The following is a 19,115-nucleotide window of genomic DNA, read 5'->3' on the forward strand; positions in this document are numbered from 1 at the left end:
AGTTGTAAATAAAATGCTCTCACTCTGCGCATACATACATACATACATACATACATACATACATGTGTGTATTTGAGAGAGAGGAGAGGAGAGGGTAGTTTTGAAGATTGAATATTGTAACCCTTCCGGACCTTTGAAAGAAATTATTCAGGTATTAGATGAACTACTACAATTTCGGTACAAATCTTTATACCATTGTCACGAGTAATGTATTAAACAGTGAAACGTTTTTCTCTTTTCTCGCCTTCTTCAGTGTCGTCGTCATTATTAACGATGGTAAATCTCTCGTAAACAATGTTGTATTCACAAGTGTTTCTTCTTTCTCATGGTCATACGTGCTAAAAAATCATTCATGGTCCTTTTCTTTTATCCTTCACTGCCACCATGTTTTTCACCTCATCATCATCAATGGTATAATTATCAGGTATCATTTGTACCTCTCTAACCTCAGTATTACCATAAATGCTAAATATAAGTAATTTTTTCATTCGTCATCTGCCTTTGCTCTCTCTCTCTCTCTCTCTCTCTCTCTCTCTCTCTCTGTCTCTCTCTCATCATCGGTAAATCATACAAGAATCATTTTGTTCTCTCTCGCATTGTCATTAATTGTAATGTATCGTGTTACGCATTGATTTTATCCGTCACAACTCTCTCTCTCTCTCTCTCACACACACACACACACAAACACACACACACACGCGCATCACCATCATCATCAATGGCTAATCAGTGGTATAAAGTATCAGCTATTCTCCTTTCCTACTGTTTTTGTCTCTCAATCATTTTCATCATTATCATAATAAACAGAACATTTCTCATACAAGTATCATATTTTCTTCCCCACTATTATTTTCTGTTATGAAAAAATATCAGTACAAACAACACATGATTTTACCAGGTGGCACCTCTAGAAAATCGATCCAACACAATTTTTTGTAATCTACCGTGTCCAGCATCTGTCTTTAATATTTGAAGTGTGATGACGTCATCAACCGTTATTTCTACTATCCGAACTTTAACTATATATTTCTGTCCAGGAAATTTATATAAAATTATAAAATGATACAATCTGAAATAAAAAGCAAGCTAAACATTTTGTCTTGTGAAATCACTTTAATCATGTTATTCAGCCCATGGTAGAATGGGCTATTTCCGTCTGGTGGATTCTAATAGAAAGGGTTTGTGATCGTAATGGTGAAAATAAAGGTTAATTCGCCAGATTGGATTCATGCGATGGTCGTCCGAGAGTTATGCTTTGGTACGTCACTGTCTTTTGAATGTATATGTGTAGTTCTTCAGTCTTCTTGCGATTATGACCCGATAAAAGACGCGTGAGAAAAGTCGAAATGAGCGGAGGGTTGTGGTCACCGTTGCACTTCTTGTGTTCATTGATACTACCGATAAGGTGATTTCATGTTGTCAGAGATTTCGCCGTACTTGTTGATAAAACGTCAGACTCTGCGCTCAAATACACGCACTGGCTGAGCCTGAAACTCGAACCTACGCGGACAGAGGTGAGATGTCAGTGATTTCTAAAGGCAAGCGCCTTAGACCACTCGGCTATTCCGGAACCCCATCTCAATTGTTGTGCTTAAAATAAATAAATAAATCAAAACTTATATGAAATATGACACATTATATGCAATCCAAACAGTAAGTCCAGTGCCTTATCCAACATATTTTACATCAATACTGTCCTATCATTGTATCCCTACTGTCCATAATTTGTATCCACGCAGACCTTACTTTGAAATCCATAATATTCCTACATTGTTATCCATGATGTCCTTTCGTTGTTATCTATGATGTCCTTACTTTGTACCCATACTATCCTAAAATTGTATCCATACCATCCTTGCTTTGTATCAATAATGTCCTTACTTTTTTCCCATAGTATCCTAAAACTGTATCCATACCGTCCTTCCTTTGTATCCATACTGTCCTTACTTTGTTCCCATACTATCCTAAAATTGCATCCATACCGTCCTTACTTTTTTGTTATCTATGCTAACCTTTTGTTTGTACCAGTACTATCCTTACTTTGTATCAATACTGTCCTTACTTTGTATCAATACTGTCCTTACTTTGCATCCATAATGTCCTTACTTTGTATCCATACTGTTCTTACTTTATATCCATACCGACCTTACTTTGTATCCATACCGACCTTACTTTGTATCCATACCGACCTTACTTTGTATCCATTCTGACCTTACTTTGTATCCATACTGTCCTTCCTTTGTATCCATACTGACCTTACTTTGCATCCATACTGTCCTTACTTTGCATCCATACTGACCTTACTTTGCATCCATACTGTCCTTACTTTGCATCCATACTGTCCTTACTTTGTATCCATACTGATCTTACTTTGTATCCATACTGTCCTTCCTTTGTATCCATACTGACCTTATTTTGTATCAATACTGACCTTACTTTGCATCCATAATGTCCTTACTTTGTATCCATACTGTCCTTACTTTGTATCCATACTGTCCTCACTTTGTATCCATACTGACCTTACTTTGTATCCATACTGTCCTAACATTGTATCCACACTGTCCTAACATTGTCTCCATACTGACCTTATTTTGTATCAATAATGTCCATACTTTGTATCCATACTGTCCTAACATTGTATCCATGCTGTCCTTACTTGGTATCCATACTGTCCTAACATTGTATCCATACTGTCCTTACTTTGCATCCATAATGTCCTTACTTTGTATCCATACTGTCCTTACTTTGTATCCATACTGTCCTTACTTGGTATCCATACTGTCCTTACTTGGTATCCATACTGTCCCTACTTGGTATCCATACTGTCCTAACATTGTATCCATGCTGTCCTTACTTGGTATCCATACTGTCCTAACATTGTATCCATACTGTCCTTACTTTGCATCCATAATGTCCTTACTTTGTATCCATACTGTCCTTACTTTGTATCCATACTGTCCTTACTTTGTATCAATACTGTCCTTCCTTTGTATCCATACTGACCTTACTTTGTATCCATACTGACCTTATTTTGTATCCGTTCCTCCTTGCTTTGTATTATGGAATCTGAAGAAGGGGCTGCTCAGAATCTACATTTATAAACACATGATAATTCCTCTGAAATTTTATGTGACTGTACATTTGGGCTGAACTTGTAGAACAAATGTTATAAGTAAGTTGATATACCTTCCAGCCTGGATTTCACCACCGTGTATTTTACACCCATGTTGCGTTGTCCTAAATTCCTGTTGTACGCTATCTTACTAGATGGGGCAAAATTAGCGATATGGGCGCGCTGAATGTGGTATAAATAATCCCAGTTTGTCTTCAGTTAAAGCCAACGTAAACTGGTGTAATCATATCCAGTGTGTGCTGATGGAACCAATAGTGTCAGGACGCTTTTGAATTTGTCAAAAATCACGGCTTTTCACCAGGACAGAATAATATGGAATCTCAATCTGTGGCTCAGACATTTTATCAAAAAAAAATTTATCGTGGCTTTTACAATTTTTCAGTCATATCGCTACGATGTCTGAAGTGTGGCAGTTTACAGTGATGTCTAGCACTGAGGCATCATGCCACATACATGTAACATGTGCTACCTAGTCACATTATCCCGACACCAGGCCAACCAGTCCTAACACTAACTCTTAATGCTGAGCGTCAAGCGAGGCATCTGTTAGTACCATTTTCATAAGTCTTTGATATGACTCGGCCGGGGTTCGAAACCTCGTCCTAGGCAGACGCTTTAACCACTTGGCCAACGGAACAGTCACAAAAAAAAACGTGAGAAAGATAAACCCCTTTAAATACGCTTACATGTGTAGTCCTTCAAGATAAAAATTAAAGATTTTTAAAGGGTTTAAAAAAATATAAAGGTTGAAAATTGCGCAAATATTCACAACGAAAATTTCCTCTAAATACAAGTATATATTTTCTTCTCTAAGATTTAACATAGAACGCATAGGATTCCAATGGTAGTAAATACTATTTCAAATAAAACACAAAATGTTAAAAGGACAAAATTCGTTGAAATTATATCATTTCATATATAATATATAATTCTTTTAGAAACTCAAATATTCTTTCGGAAATAAAATCACCCGAAAGCTTCTCGGTCGAGTTGACATTAGAGATGTCTCTGTTATGGAATCCAGCACACTCGACATGAAAAACCTATTACTCAGTGGTCACTAGCGCAGTATGTTGCCGATCGAGATTCACCCTTCAGGGGGTAAGCATGAGTCAGGTTATGTGTGTCCGTATGGGTGGGCATCTTTTCTTATCTTACGTGTGTCCTTGTTTGCGGACATCTCTTACTCCAATACGTGACTAAACAAATATGATCACATTTTTTTAGATGGAGCTCAGGACACAAGACAGAGTTCATATTACCTTTAAAAATGTGATCTTTGGCCCCCACCTGGTGCATGCGTGGCTTGAATCATTTTTGTGTTTTTCGGTGATCTTCTCATATTTCTACTACATACCAAATAGAAGCACTCACACTCGGTAGGTGCAAATGAAGTTAGGTTAAAAGGTTAACCTTGAGGGACGCACGGATATGACCCGTCACAATATATCCGCAAACGTCCAAAATACATTTGGAATTTCTTTTCCGGACTTTAATATACACGTATCTGCCCTAAAGTATTCATCACTACACCCAGATAGAATCGTCGACGTCGACATTGATCAAACATTCAAAGCACAGAGCAACCTCTCTGACATAGCCATCACTTGAAGCAAATAATATTGGTTGCTTAATAGTGAATCTGTTTAGGGGAAAGTATGCTTTCTATCCTTATTTATATTTGTAATGTATGTGTAGATTTTACCTCCTTATACCTCAATGAAAATGGTAAGTGTATGTAGTAGCCATATACACGAGAAACTTTCATGTTGTCCACCATCCAGACAAAATGGGCAGAAAATCAACTGCTAAGAATCTGATTAGGACTTGAACGCAATCAAATTTGAAACGTAGATGAAGTCAAGATGTCGTCAGTCACTGTGTTTTCATCCATAAAATCATTACGGTCCGTTTCAATGGAGTATCACTTGGCTGAAACAGATAACACAAGTGCCGTTTTCGACAGATGTCATCCAACAGCTGTGACCTGAGTGCATTATGATGCAATGTATATGTGATAGCGAAGCCCGTATAAACAATTATCTTGCAGTCACTGACGCATGACAAGTAGGTTACAACGTAACTCTGACTGATGGAAAGACGGAGAAAGGACAAAATGATACAGTAAGTGCTTCTCTAACATACGTGTCGGCGGGATAAACAAAGAAACCACAAAAAAAAAAAAAACAAACAACAACACAAAACAGTTTCCACTACTTTCAGGACCTGATATAACTAACGTAGAAAAAGTTTGATGTTTCTATATAAAACGCGCAAAGGTTGTGGATATATGCCAAAACGATATGGAAGTACGACAATGTGGTTAAACCTTGTTTAAAATTGTGTTTGCTAACCCGAGTTTTCAGCAGAAGTACGAGAAAAAGTGGGATACAAGTTTATCATAAATACTTCCCGTTCCCGCTTCGTACTTCTGAGATAACCAGTAGACAGTGTAAGACATTTTGCATGTAATTCTCTTAGTGAAATAAATAAGCGTGTAATTTTGAAAGCAATGCCCTACACGATTTTCATCGTATGTTCATCCGTCGCGGTCCTAGATCAATTCCCGTTCATAACTAGTTAGATAATTGAGCAATTCCTATTGTTAGTATAATACTGTTCCTTGGAATTTGGAAGAGTGTCATCTTCGTAATTCAGCGGTCGCGGGTTCGTCACCCGCCCTGATGACCCCAGGTTGGCTGCTTCAATGTGTCGTTGAAAATGCACTTACCTCCCATTCTATCAACACGATAAAGCCAAGAATGTGTGAGCAGTGCCGCTAAAACAAACAACCGACCACCCAACCAACCAAATATTTCAGCAGGAACGTCATTTAAACTTTTTTTTTTTTTTGGGGGGGGGGGCAAAACTTGACGGGCTTGTTAATTTTCGTATATAGGCAACAGCAATTTTACATTTTACAGCACATGCAAATGCCCAACCCCCACCCCATTACGTTCCTGCATTTCGGTGTCATTCACGAAGTGACGATGGTACTGCTATGTAGCTGGGCACCGAAAAACGATGTCAAGTTATGGCCTGATCATGTCTGGTTAAGATATCGTGGCAGAGGTGAAGAATTATGTTCCACATATGGGTAGGTCCCAATTCAGGTTTATCTTATCTGAAGTATGTATCTCTTTTGTCGACGTTGTAAACACCCGATAATTAAACAGATCTATAGGATTGCCTAGAAACAGGATAACACGGACCGTTATGAAAGTGTTAGAGCCGAGATCAAACGGGGTTTGGTCCTAGCTGTCCCAAACCTGATCCGACAGATATTGGTCCGAGTTGTAATTACATCGTTTGCTACCGTTTAGTGTAGGACCAGAGGAAGCTCCATGTAAAGCTTAATTGTTTGTATGTTTGGATAATTGGTAAGTATTTCATCTTTGGGTTTGTTTGTTTTTTTGGCTTCTTGCTGTTTGTTGTTGTTTCTTGGGGGGGGGGGGGGATTTGTGTTGCTTTGTTGTTATTTTTGTTTTGTTTTGTTTTTCGCCATAGCATATACCGTGTCAATCTAAACTCTTTCCGTTGATAAATAACTGCCTGTTATTCTCGTGGTATATCATTGCAGTTGAAAGTGACGTCCGTTATCTAGTTCAACCGTATATCAGGCATTCACAAAATGATATTTTTGGCCAAAATGAAACAACACCAAATATAATTGCATTTACTCAATCAATAAATACACCATTAAATAGTAAGTACTGCACGAATCAATCAACACACAATGTAATTGTGAGTATCGCAAGAAAAAACACCACAATATGTAATAGTGAATACTGCACAAACGAACAACAATGTAATAGTGAGTAGTATACAAATAAGGAGCACAAAATGCCATAGTGAGAGTGAGTAGTGTACAAACAAGGAGCCCAAAATGTAATAATGAATAGTGTACAAATCAGGAGCACAAAATGTAATAATGAGTAGTGTACAAATAAGGATCACAAAATGTAATAATGAGTAGTGTACAAATAAGGATCACGCAATGTAATAATTAATACTGCAAAAACAAATGACACGTACTGTAATAATGAATACTACATCGACCAGCAACAATTATGTGAGAATGAGTACTGCACGAACAAACAACATAATCTAATAGCGAATACTGCACGAACAAACAAACAAGCAACACACAGTGTGTCTGTGTGTGTGTGTGTGTGTGTGTGTGTGTGTGTGTGTGTGTGTGAGAGAGAGAGAGAGAGAGAGAGAGAGAGAGAGAGAGAGATTTGGATTTTTAACGTTGCTATAAAAAAAATTCAGTCATATCGCTACGATATCTGCAGTTTGACAGTTTATAGTGATGTCTGCCGCAGACTTGTAGGATCATGTCCCAGGCAGCTGCTAGTACCATTTTTATGTCTTTGGTATGACTCGGACGGGGTTAGAAACCGCGACCTTCCGCATCCGCGGCGGACGCACTAACCACTAGGATTACTTGGTTTTAACTATGATAACTTATGCACGGTGATGGCAAGTAATCACTATGGCCGAGAATTAAATGAATTTGGGCGGGAAGAGAGGGTGGGTGGTGAGATGGGAGTGCGTGTCCTCAGTCTGATTAAAATCTGATCTCCACTGTCCTACGTGAACATCTGACAGTTACCGTATTGGGGTCACAATTCCGGTGATGTTTGAATTAGCCAGTGGAGATGCAGCTTTCAGAAATGTGAAAGTGAACAGAAAATCATTCGGCACATATTGATGCTGTTCAGCCACATTTCTCAGTCTCCCAAACCCGAATAGGTCATCAGAACATGACCCCCATGCGACCGCTGTCAGTTCCTCACGTAGGACAGTCGAGATCAGAGTTTAATCAGATTGCTGTGTCCTAGACATACATCCATTCATATTTTTTCTGATCAGACACTTTGACATTTTTAACTAGAAGATCCACAGTTTGTAAAACAAAAAGTTTTTTTTTTTTTTTTAAACAAGCTTTATCTCAAAGGCCCAGAGTTTGTACAACAACGTTTCATAGTTTCACATTATTAACTCGGAAGGTTTGTACAACAAAAAGGTTTTACACATTTTCAACTAGAAGGCACAAGGTTTTGTACAATTAGAAAGGTCTTACACATGTGTGTGTGTGATTTGGATTTTAAACCTTGCAATATTTATTTTTTTTACTTATATCACTATGATGTCATTGACGTCCGATAGTTTATAGTGATGTCTAACACTGGGGCATCATGCTGAAGACATGTAACATTATGTTCCATCCAGTCACATTATCCAGACACCAGGCCAACCAGTCCTAACACTAATCTCTTAATGCCGAGTACCATATTTGATTCAGCCGGGGTTCGAACCCGCGACCTCCAGCATTCGAGTCGGACGCTCTGACTACTAGGCCGCAGGAGCGGTCGGAGGCTTGAAACTAAGTAAAATTATTATGAGTGGTAAAGGTTTATATACATACATACATACATACATACATACATACATATATATATATATATATATATATATATATATATATATATATATATATATATATATATATATATATATATATATATATATATATATATATATTCTGGGAATTATAGGTCAGAGACATTTGGAATACAAATTGAAGAAAATTGGAAGGGGATAGAGTAGAAAGCAAATACAGATAGCTTCGTTATATACAAAAGAAACGTATAAATATTTGCATATGTTCCCTATCAGGGCGTTCTACTTACAGCTTTCCAAGACGGATTAATTGACAATTTTCTCCTCAGCGTCAAAGATGAGGCCATTCCGATGTGCAAATTAATCAATGTTCGACACAGAAAGGGACTTCTTTGTATACATCCACGATGTTAGAGGAACACAATCTCAGGTACGCTTCACAATTCGTTTTACTGGTCAAGAAACTTCATAAGGCACACTTTCCTCATTCCACAAACGAAAAACAAAAACACTCAGAAAAAATGTAATGCTCAATCTTTCTCTTGTTGTACATGTCACATATCAAGAGAATCTCACCTCGTAAAAATTTCTTATCGTTTTCAGTATACAAACTGTCACGTGTTTCGTTTTCCAATACCCGGAGTCATCTGTACTTGCTGATCTAAATAAATATAGTCCAATATGTTTTACTTAGTTTAGTATTCTGGATGGCATACAAGCCCTATCAAAGAGTAAATAGAAAACAACCTTCCACGACAAATAGATATCATTTTTTTTTTAATTCAGTGGTACCTGCTGGGATGGATGAAACAGGAATATGCCGTAATGATTTCTCCAGGTCTTAAGTTCGATGAAGTGTGTCATATATTTTTTGTGTCTGCTTCACCATGGAATTCGCGGAATTCAACGAAGACGATTCAGGTATCATAATTTTTCAACCCATCAGATTTCTCGAATACCCATCAAGAAACAATGTCTGAAAAATATTCTTCGTAAATATTTATCCACGCACCTCTCTTGTGTCATATCCGACGTCTGTAGAGTCATATAGTGTTTAGCATTCTACCCAACCAGCTTGACTGGCTGTCGCTGTAGAGTCTACACTATCCCGAAATCAACTTAATCCAGTAAAAGCCATAAATTGGCCGCCATTCTGTTCTTACGTGCGATTATGTATTATTGTAAGTAGTTATTTTCTTATATCACTGCTGGTAATAACAGTGCCGAGTTATATAATGGAATTGTCCATAAATAAACAAATGCTGTATCCAGGACAACCCTGTTCGGGGTCACTGAAGCGTGACATCTTTATGACGTATAATTAGCGTGCCATGACATCGTTAATGATACAGTTATAAGAATGAAACGTGTTGTAATGAGTTGCAATGTAATACAAATTAAGGTATATACATCTTATATATCAAAAAGACACCTTAGCCTGTGCGCCGGTACTCCAGAATTCCAGAATAAATCGAAGACTTGACATTAAATGCGCGAAGTGATTTATTCGAGTTTGTTTCCTCAGATGCAATATGCAACTATTATTTCGCGGAAATCAATTTCTAACCTCACGTTTGTTTGCTGCTTGTAATTTAAAAAAAAAAAAATTGTGCGTCTTTTTTTCTTTTGGTTTACGTACGCATAAAATGTAATGGCCCGTCAATAGACTCCAAGCATTATAATCGATTCAAAGGTACACCTCATCAGCAATGTAAATGTTAGCATTATGCGCTACATTCTCTCTTGAAACGCTAGTTAACAAACATCAGGCACATGCTCATTCCTATGACTAATTAAACAAACAGTGTCGAATTTATCAAAGCTATGCTCCTTTTCTTCTTCACCGATAAAGCTGAACTGGTTCATTAAGTAACAGTCCCGTAAATTGACAAATAAATGAGTTTCGCTTATCGCTTGAAATCATATCTCCATTGAAAATGACGCTTTAGTCACCATGTAAGTGTCATTTTATATACACACATCTTTTGCATAAGTCTGAATATACATAAAAAAAAATCCATACTGTCGAACAATCGCCAACGTTATTTTGTCACGTTCATCTCTGGAATGTCATCTTCTGGAGTAAACACTATCCAGGTGAAGTGCATACTTGTTTGTGATACTAAGTTTCTGGTTCTGTGGTATATTACAGACGACAAAACAGATAGTTTCCTTCAATAAAGTAGCGAATGCCATAAATACACCTGTCATATTTACCTGTCGTTTTTCAAAGTGAATGGAACGCGCACAGGTGATGCTTTTATACGTGCGCAGCAATGACAAAAAGAGATAGGTTTAATAAAGTATGTATATAGTTACAGTCGTTCGGTGCTTCACAAAAGTACGAAACGAATGTTGTTATTCCATAAAAATAGCACAGACCTCTCTACAAAGGGGTTTATATTTCATGTCTGAACTATACTTTATATTTGCTACGCATTTCCCTTGAAAAATAAAGTTTTCAATTTTTTTTTGTGGAAAGTTTCAATCTAAAGCTGATAACTACAGTGCAACATTTTTCTCAAAAAAATAAAATAATTAAAAATATTTGGATTCAAAACTTTCATTGAGTCATTCTAATCATAGGTCTAACAAAAATTAATTTAAAAAGATATTTTTTTTTTATGTTGGTCAAAAAACAGACGGCACTCCCAGAACCCAATAATGTCACCAGAGCATTAAGTCAATCATCCGGTTTTTCGGTCAACATGTGTGCAAGGTAAGTTAATCAGTCAAACTTACATCCAGCTGAATCAATATGTGTAGTTTAGGCCCAGTATCAATAAGGTCATTGACAGAAACTCCTCTAGACAATCACACTTGCAAAATTAAAATAAGATCAAATCCAATTATTGTTATTTAGCTATAGTCCCTTTAAAAATCTCTCATTATGTTCATCCATGAACTGAAAATAATCCGATCGCCTTGTGACGTAAAGAATTGAAAGCGCTCCTTCGATTGTAGATTCAGGTTTGTCCTGGCTAAATATTTTAACGCGTGTAATATTTTTTTTTTTATAGCGATGCAATAATTTTTCATAGAAAACGCATGAATTTTTCATGCATGTAGATTTCTCCACTTTCAAGACAGCAGAAAAAAAGCCGATTCGTTTTCCAACATGTCCCACAAAAATATTTTAAATTTGTCCATGAGAATACAATATTTTTTAAAAGTCCGCTGACTTTGCATCTTTTGCAGATGATTGCGTTTAACTTTGAGTGACGTTCTATATCTACAGCTTTATTCCATTCACAACACGGTCCTTACACCCTTATTCAACATATTTCACACTCCAAGGTCAGAATACAATTAAATCCAACCAAGGATGTGATGTTTCTCCATTCTCCGTCACGCTTACAAACAGCATGCCTCCATTATACCCTGTCCTGGGACACCGATGTGGTTGACAACTTTATATACGTGCCAACGCAGGTATAGTATAAAATACTCGTTTGACAGTCATAAATATGTTGCGGTATACACAGTTATTTGTGGTCACCTGTAGAGGGAGATATAAATGTGCTAAGCGAGGTGTGTTTACCCCCTGTTATGACCTTAACAGGTGAGGAATATTTCACACAATGGTTACGCGTATGATAGGTGACAAACCTGAATGAGCACTATGTACAATATAGACGTGGGTTAATGTGTTTGTATATGGATATATTTTTAATGTCGTTGGTCACTCAGTATTCTTGATTGTCACGTCCACCACTAAGAAATATCATCCACACTACCATCATTGTCAACACTTCTGGGAACAGTAATAGCGAAGGTTGTGTAATTGTGTTTGTGGTAACAGTGATGCTTGATTCATTGAAACCTGGATGGCTCAGTGTTATGCGCGATGGAACCTGGACCGGAATCCTACTATTCCAACAATACTACATCCTGAATTGACTGCAGCCTTACGTCAAATTGCCTCGAAACAAAACAACCTCGGGCACACTCAAAATCCCACCCCACCTCCGACAAAATCCCTCCCATAGTCTAAATTGAGCCCTTTTAAAAACCAACACCTGTATACATCTTTGGACGTCGGCTTGGGCCCTTTGAAGCATTGAGTCGGCTTCCCTTGAGTAGATAAATGACATATAGTGTGCACGTTAGATGTCACATCTAAACAAACAAGGAAATTCAGATACCTAATTATCCTTTTGATTGACGTCTAACTTGCACGCGCATGTGTTTTGTTACCTCACTTTCATAAGCATCGCTACACACACACTTCTAATACATTGCATTAAATCATTCAGCGATGTTTTTAACATCCGCATTATTGTCGTATACCGTATTTAGAAAAATCCGCGAAGACTTTTAGACATATTTTTTGTGCCGAAGGAATACGAATTCCCATGAAACTGAATAATCAGTGGGGTTTGTTTTGTATCCTGGGGGTGTAAGTACTTCAAATAAGCCATAATGTATTGCATTAACATGACATTCTATAATTAGATTATATATTGATGACATTTCAGATTTCTTCTTTTATTTCTTTCCGTATACCTTTTTAAAAAAATACGCCAGCATGTTTGTGACTGTTTAAAACGTTTAAAAACTTACACTGGGAAGGGGATTATGTCCCATCATTCACTTTTCGTGGGGAGGCGGAATATTGTCCTACACCCATGTGTTGCCGTGCCATTTAAAAAACAAGTTAAATGTAGTTGGTGGCGTTAGAGTTGTTTTTGTCAGGTTTTTAGTTGGGGGTGGGTGGGTGGATTCTGCCTTATATCAAATAAAATACAACCGGGGACGTCCGTTAATTATGTCAACAATTTTTAGGCAAATTTTTATCCCCCCCCCCTTGTCAACAACTGTCAAAAACTTTCAGTGACCCCCTAATAAAGTTTTACCCCCCCCACTACAAACTAACTATTTTATACGGCTGGCTTTTATGCTAAAAATAGAATTATGGAAATTAAAAGGTCTACAAATAAATTTTAATACATTTTTTTTACTTGTTTAACAGATTTCAAATTGACTATGGGGGCGCTCCCCAGATAATATGTACTTTTGAGAGAGTGACGTATGTAAGATGAAGTAGTTCGCATTTAAAACATGCACAATGGAGAGAATGTTGGCATACCTCTATGCTACATTAATATAATGTGGATGATATTTCTTTTGGATATTGTACTTTTGGAAATTTTACATGATTTAAGCACACTGCTAACTAAAATGACTGCTCCCTTGTGTTAAAAAATCAGCCTGAATTAGTCTAAAGTACACTATACGTAGCAGCTATTAAAATAGGGAAAATGAATTTTGCCAGACCAGACAATACCAGCTTCTGAAAGTGCAATGAATGAATTACCAAATATATAAAATGTAAAAAAAAGTTATCGGCTCTTTTTTATACAATTTACCTCTGAAGTTCAGGAAGTGAAAATGACCAAGTAGAGCTAGCACTTTTTTGAAAGATGCACATCTGAAGTAAGGCCAAGCTGTATACTCTATAACCCATAGTACACCCATCAATCATACACCAAAATAAAGGGAATTAAAGGTTCTTTGCATTATACCTAAGATATACAAGGTCTTTTTTAAATAGCCAGTATAACCAGTGAGGAAAGCCGGGGAAATTCTTTTTCTTTAAAATCCTAACCTATATTGGTAAAATACGAAACTGTAGAGCGCCACCTATAACACTTTGAATTCATGAAAAAAAATCGAGAGTTTATATTCTAGCTTCTATCATCTTCCCAAGGGGAAGCCAAATGTTCCTCAATTGTTATAATGGGCATAGTGGCTGATTCATTAATTTCTTGTTGAACCGATATACCCGACAAGTCAACGTCATCTTCATCTAACCATTCTGCGCTTAACATCTCTCCATGAGTAATAATTGCCATCAGCTCTCTGTCTTTTGGCAGCCACTCGTAGTTGCCGAATTCTTTGCGGTTGAGGAGCATGTGGTAATTGCCTAGGCCCAAGATCGCGTTGTCGGTGCTGTTGAACATGCTTCTTCAACATGACTTGTGAAGCAACATAGAGGTGACAGATTTTGCAGATCCGTTCAAGCAACGACAATTTAATGGAAGGACAATATAGATTATATGGAAGAATTTTGAATGCCTTTGCCGATCGAGGTAGCATGTTATCAACTTTCAAAGACTTATTGAAGAAAAGAGATGGAAATCTGTGCAAGTTGCTCTCAGATGCATCTGGTGCTTTAAGGCCTGTCTACAGTCTACAATCTACATTGAATAAAAACAAAATATGATGATGCAAGAGCTCAACCGGTTTAAAATTAAACTGGTGGGCTGTTGACGGGCGAGCGAGTGTGTGCCATACCAACGCACCGACTAATTTCTTATTTTTTGATTTATTAAATATACTGTAAAAAATAACATTGTTGACGTCAATTTATATTGAACTCCCCCCTCCCCCATGTCAACAATTGTCAAACTTCTTCACCACCCCACCCCCATTTTGTTGACATAATTAATGGACGACCCCACCGAAGGAAATGGATTTAAGTGTTATTGTTACTGTACATATGAAATTGCTAGTTAAATTAACCCTGGTAATTAGGAAAAGACAAGAATCATGAGTTATATACAAGCTCGTATTCAAAACAATACTTTAAAAAATTTATAATACGGTATGCTATCAAATAGGGAGCTCTTAACCTATGGTATACGTTTTATGGTTAAAATAAAATAAGTTAAAGTACGGAAAACGACCTCCATTTTTGCTTTTGGGCCTATTCGATTCTTTTTGGTACTTATTATTCCTTAATAGTATCCAATATACTTAGGTTGTATGACCGCTCCGGTGGCCTAGTGGTTAGAGCGTTCGCCTCGGATACGAGCGGTCGCGAGTTCGAACCTCGGCCGTGTCATACAAAGACTTGCAAAAATGATACTAACAGTTGCCTCGCTTTGCGCTCAACATTAAGAGGTTTGTGTCAGGACTGGTGGGCCTGGTATCTGGATAATGTAACTGGGCGGGACATCATACTACATGTGTGCGGCATGGTGCCCCAGTACTAGACACCACTATAAACTGCCATGCTGCAGATTAGTAGCGATATGACTGAAACATTGTTAAAGCTATGTTAAAAATCCAAATCACACACACACACACACATCTAGGCTGTGGTTTTTGTGCATTTTCAAACATCCAGTATATTTTAATCAAAATATTAAGGGCAGTACGTCTGTCTGTCTGTCTGTCTGTCTGTCTCTCTCTCTCTCTCTCTCTCTCTCAGACTAAGTTCAATTCAGGCCAGGTTATATTTCATCTGTCAACTCGTGTCATCATGAATTATTATCAAACGGTCGTAGTATACACTCCATGAACTGAGGCCAGCGAAGGACTGATAGAAATACAAGTAAATCAACATAAAGATTTATCTCAATTGTTGGTATGGCATATTTAAAGGTGTAATAAATTAATGTTTTGCATTCATTCCAGAGCAATATTGGACAGAGCGAAAATAAATCTTTACAAGAGCAATCTATTTATTGGCATGGCGTTGTACCCCCCACCCCCCACCCGTCACCTACATCGCGTGGTAATTCTCCCATACTGATATGGAATGATAAAGCGCGCACACACACACACACACACACACACACACACACACTGGCATGGTACGTGGTAAATCCTCCATACTGACACGCAGTACCGTATTATTAATAGGTACAGTAGGCACTTGTGCCTAGGGCCTACGCATACCATGTTACTGAAAATGTATACCTATGTGCCTAGGGCCAACAGGGGCCTCAATACTGCCCTGCCAGTGGTAAATTCGCTACAATGTCATGGCGTCGTAAAGGTACTCGAGGCGTCCGATAGCATGCTTACATCGGGTATGTTTTTATTATTACTGAAATCTGAGTAAACGGAGATCTCCGACACAACGGCTATCGGCGCACGCAAGGCCGTGCTATATTGATCTTGCAATTAACCAATCAAATTAAGCCTTGAACATTTATGAAAGCGAAGAATCATCGTCGGAAACAAAAATCTCCCTAACACTAAGTGCAAATGTTTCTCTGATAGGTTACTAAAAATAAGAGGATTGGGAATTCCATAGGTCACCAAAACATGAACTTTAACTGGTGGTTTTAAGATAACGTTTCACAAGTATATGCAGGTGTTATATCTACTTAATATAAGAGGATTTGCTTTTAATCCAGTTGATTGTAATTGTTGTTGTCGTCGATGATATCTCCCTATTGTCATTAGAAAACCACTAAGAATGATATTATGGATATGGTACATGTTCCCATCACTTTAGACATTCATCGGTCTTTCAAGTCTATCTTAGTGCACATGAACACCCGTACACAGGAGAAAACGGGTAGGGGCTCTTGCCCCCCCCCCCCTTCCCCGTCCGTAAAGTTTAATAGCTGACCAATACGTTTGCCTTCCCCCACTCGAAAAAAGTTTTGCGGACACCCCTGTAAGTGCACGTGTCGGTGGCTTTTCACATTCTGGAATGTTGTAGTGATGACTCATCTGACGTAGTTGGAACCTAAGCTTCTATCCCTTGAATAATCAATAAGTTTAGGATCCGAGTTTGGAATTTAAAAACAATATACCGTCTTTTGTAACAGGAACTCCAATCAAGTAGTTTTATTTTCATAGATTTAAGAAACTAATGGGTATATAATAGTCAGCCTGAAAACTGAAGCGCCACTGTCTCTGTTCTCTTCTTTTTAAATTCGTACTGAACTGCCTAGTATTATCAAGCATTCTGCTGTAGAAACCAGGGATAACACTTGCCGTTCTGGTTGGTGTGTGTGTATATATATATATATATATATATATATATATATATATATATATATATATATATATATATATATATATATATATATATTAATCTTACCTTGTTTGAGCAGTCACAGCGATAAATATCCAAATGGTCAGTTTTGTCCACACCAAATAATCAATTCACAGCAATATCAGGATATTAATCTGACAGTAACCATGTCTTTCCCACGCACTATATGTCCTATTGCAAAAATTATAGAAAAAATGTATGGGCAAATGTGGGCACCGTACCGTTTTTCTCGACGGCCGGGTGAAGCTGTCATCTCAGTTAATTATGACTGCTTCCTTGCAATAGTTGTTAAACCCTATTCTCAGGAAGTTAATAAGTTTGTCGAGATGTTAATAGTCTGAACGCAGATTGAATATACATGTGGACTAAAAGTTGCCTGTTACATATACAGGTAGGGATGAAATTGGATGGTATGTCCGATCACTAGTGATTGATAGAAATGCAGTAGCGGTAAGCTCTCGTCCATCATCGAAAAAAATCCCGTAAATAGCACACGACATTCCAACGACCACACACAATAAAGCCATATTAGTGTGAAGCCGAGTTATCAGCCTGGTGAAGACTGGAGAACAATGTGTATCTTTTATTACAGGTTTTATTTACTCGATCTAAAAGAACAGCGTGGAAAACAATTAACACTGTAACGCCGATAACACTCATATTTTCAAGGATGAATGATGTGTTTGTTCTTCAGAAATGACCGCAATTGTACGTTTGAAATATGTTACGATATGTTAGTCATACATACGAAAATTCAGGTACATATTCGACAAGAGAACAAACTGGGTGAGGGGAGACAAGAGGTTCGAACTTTTCCAAGTAAACAGTGTAAACTTTTGTAAAGTGTTTTTTTCCAATATTTAAAAAGGACGATTTTAGTGTTGAATTTATTCGTACTGAGAAGATTATAAATTCAGATCTAAAGTCAAGGGTAGCCTAGAGATAAAAAAGATTGCAGTGTATTGTGGACGAGCACAGTGTAAACTCAAACCAATGATATCATTACGAACAAATTGCTCTTTTCTGAGAGTAACATTTTTTTTTGTGATGGCGCTGGTCGAGGTAACATATCTTAAGAATTTTATGTTGTTATTGAGCACAAAAATAACTTTTTTGTGTGTTTTGCATTTGTTGTTTGTTGTTGTGTTTTTTTTTTTATAGTCAGAGCGTCGGTTTGCACCGGTCTCAGTATTCTGGAATCGGTCACTGGGAATTTTTAGATAACACCAGGATTTTGCACTAGGTAACTAGGAAATTTAAGACAGATCCTGGATTCTGGACTCGGTAACTGGGGAATGTTAGTTAGGTCTCGGGATAGTCTGATAAATGAACCCAATCCCCTATTTGTGTCGATTTTGATGGAAGATATGTGGAACTAATGTCACCTGTTTATTAATATGTACAAATTTACTGTAGCAAATCTTTCAGGAACACACCGGTGTTACATTTTCGATACTTCTTAGTATTTAGTAATAGTCATATCCAGCGCAAAATTAAAAATGGCCACATGACAGAGGGTTGTGCTATTCCACGTAGCTTTACATGTCGCCAAACATAGGACTAATTCCGGAAACATTATGTGCATATTGCCAAAAAAGAAACCTTCAGCCGACGGTAGCACAACAGCCACGAGAAGTACCACTAAGTATATAAAATGCACACTGATATGTAGAGACGAAGATTGTCTGCAGGTTTTAATGAGTATGCGATATCAGCCCTAAAACGCCAGTCAGTATCAAGATAGGTGTGTGTGGGGAGGCAGAGTGGCCGTGT

General features: G+C 37.5%; 1 protein-coding gene and 1 long non-coding RNA gene across 7 annotated transcripts in view; one reads left to right on the plus strand and one right to left on the minus strand.

Moving 5' to 3' along the window:
* Positions 1-19,115, minus strand: part of LOC149774468 (uncharacterized) — a 149,127-nt gene that overhangs the window by 27,631 nt on the left and 102,381 nt on the right. The gene's annotated exons all lie outside the window — the stretch shown is intronic.
* LOC149774469 (uncharacterized) overlaps positions 6,082-19,115 on the plus strand; it is a 64,840-nt gene continuing 51,806 nt past the window's right edge. The window contains exons 1-6 of one of the 4 annotated variants that reach the window (XR_016416835.1): positions 6,082-6,513; positions 8,835-8,972; positions 9,329-9,463; positions 11,185-11,261; positions 11,741-11,974; positions 14,419-14,827. This is a non-coding gene — a long non-coding RNA (uncharacterized LOC149774469). Of the gene's footprint in view, positions 6,514-8,818; positions 8,973-9,328; positions 9,464-11,184; positions 11,262-11,740; positions 11,975-14,418; positions 14,828-19,115 lie in introns of those variants that run through there. The other 3 variants (XR_016416834.1, XR_016416832.1, XR_016416833.1) reach the window with 3 other exon arrangements.

This window comes from Sinohyriopsis cumingii, unplaced genomic scaffold (assembly GCF_028554795.1).
Source record: "Sinohyriopsis cumingii isolate HCF-2022 unplaced genomic scaffold, ASM2855479v2 utg000229l, whole genome shotgun sequence".
NCBI classification, from domain to species: Eukaryota; Metazoa; Mollusca; class Bivalvia; order Unionida; family Unionidae; genus Sinohyriopsis; species Sinohyriopsis cumingii.